Raw genomic sequence first — 2,431 nt, forward strand, 5'->3', positions numbered from 1 at the left:
AGCACGCACAAACATCAGTTCAGGTGAAGGGATTTTGCAAGGCATAAGAACAATAGACGAACAAGAAATTAGTAAAAAAAAAAAGGAAATTAACGTGGGTCAACAAATAAAATACGACCAAAAAACAGTTACTCAAGCAACGGGATATGTATTTTTCAAAATCATATCCAGTTGCTTGAGTAACTGTTTTTTGGCGTATCGTATTACCTGGATGTCTAACCTTCATCGACGCACAAATAAAATAATGCACTTGCTTCTTTTGCAAGATGGTAAATGAGTAGAAAACAGTTCTCATTTTTGCTTGCCTTTTTAACTTCAACAGGGTCTTTAGTTATAAACGCTCAGAAAGCACTTGCAACCATCATGCATACTTTACCTATGGTTTGTGCAGGAAGGAAAGCGACGTTGATCCAGTGCAATATGTCCAACATGACTTTTAAATCACAGTATGTACCAGACATGCAATTTGTCGCTTCGCAAATAAATTGGTATGTTCAACCTCCTTCACACGCGTTTGCCTCAACCGGTGGCAAATTTATCGCAGTACCCCATCCACATAACTCAGATAAAGTCCTTTTTATTAAGAACATTTATCTGGTTCAGTTGACTTCTGCACGCGGTATATATAGTAATCTACCTCTTTCGTGATAAATGAAAAGACATATACATAGTATTACTATAAAGTTAATAAAAGTACAGGTAGAAAGAAGCAGAAACGAAAACATATGTTGAGACATCAAATGGAGGTTCTATATGGAACACACAGAAAACTAAGTATGTACGCAGATGACATGACTGCGTTATTAGAAAATGTAAACTCAGCAAAATCTCTAATAGACGTACTCAATCAGTTTAAACTATGTAGCTGTCTAGAAATGAGTGCAAATAAAACAAAAGCAATGTGGCTTGGCTCCAATAGATTTAGAAAGGACAAGCCTCTACAGGTGCAGTGGAGTAATGAACAAAAAAAAATGGAGGTCAAACATCCTGACGAATCGGAAATCAAACACGTCGCAGTCGTGATACATTACACTTCGCTCTAATGGGGAGTTTAGATAACCCCTACCTGGATCAGCTTGCCCTTGATGTGTTTCTACATGACACTAACCGATTCATTTTCTTTTTCCGTGCATCAGTTGCCATCCAGAAAACCCCGTCAACCTTGTGTACACCCTAAATGATGATTAACTGATGTAAGGTTTATTGGAAGGCACTCAGCTAAAATGTAGATTTTCGGTGGATTTTGTGAAAGTCAAACAACTGTTGGTAATGTGTATTTCTTTTTGAGGTCATTAGTGGTAGTGATTGTTTTATTTCTCATTAATAAAGACAAAAACATTTACAGTCTCGCTGTGTGCGTTATGACCCGCGCAATGAATTGCACTAGAAATACACAACTGATTACAGATATCTAAAGAGAATTATAAAATTTTCTTTGAAACATTAGGTAAATACAATAAAAATACATGTTATCAATACAGATCTCAACTTATTACTGAATTATCATATCATACAATAGCTGGCCTGGTTAGTAACTCTGACCTCTTCCATTGGCAACCAGTGTATCGGTACGGATCTTTCAGCAATCCATCTTAGCTAGCTTCTAGAGTCTACTAGTGCCTTCTGGTGGAATAACCATAACCGAGCACTCCATTTCCATGATAATCTACCAGATGGATCCATGATAGAGAAAATGTTTCCGCCAAGTCGAGACAAACGTGCTCACGAGAAGGGAATAGTCATTAGCTAATCTTCTCGCTGGCGCCAGCCGAACTGTTTTTGCACATAATTAGCCTTGAGGTAATCGTGTCCCTGCACCTGTAAATGACCATTCCCGCCATATCAATGAGGTGTTCACGTCCCTCCATGATGAGTAATGATCTCTTTGAGAAACAAGCTCACGCGCGAAGGCCATTGAGGTATTCGCTAGCATGTGGATGCTTCATTCTCAAAGGGATGGTTAGCTGTTGTGCGGAATATTCATGCCTTTATGAAAGTTCAAATGGAGATACGACCTTTTGCTGCGTAGTCACTGTTTTAAGAGGTTTAAACGCTGATGTGGTCTTACTGATGAACCCGCCAGCTGCGAACTCAAGGGCCGCTTGCAGATAACATCGGTGATTTCATTCAGGTGTCGCAGCGAAGCACAGCCGCATACATACGGAAGTACATTGGAAATGTGCTTAGCCGTCTGGAAAGTTTTCTGCAGTGACTGATTCTGTTTTCTGCATTCAACATTCATAGGGAGGTCAAGGGTAACAGATTAATATAAGAATACGTGAGGTACGCCCTAAAGGTAAATATCACAAAAGCTTCAGAATCTGATCCCCTCTACATTTGTTTTGAAAGCAATCACTCTCTCTCTCTGTCTATCTGTCTGTCTGTCTCTGTCCTGTCTCCCTCTCTCTCTCTCTCTCTACACACACACACA

At 39.5% G+C, this 2,431-nt stretch overlaps 1 protein-coding gene across 2 annotated transcripts in view; it reads right to left on the minus strand.

Annotated features, from left to right (window-relative positions):
- LOC109483056 (uncharacterized abhydrolase domain-containing protein DDB_G0269086-like) overlaps positions 1 to 2,431 on the minus strand; it is a 26,530-nt gene that overhangs the window by 2,452 nt on the left and 21,647 nt on the right. The gene's annotated exons all lie outside the window — the stretch shown is intronic.

The sequence above is a fragment of the Branchiostoma belcheri genome, unplaced genomic scaffold (genome assembly GCF_001625305.1).
Source record: "Branchiostoma belcheri isolate BF01 breed outbred unplaced genomic scaffold, Haploidv18h27 scaffold62, whole genome shotgun sequence".
NCBI lineage: Eukaryota > Metazoa > Chordata > Leptocardii > Amphioxiformes > Branchiostomatidae > Branchiostoma > Branchiostoma belcheri.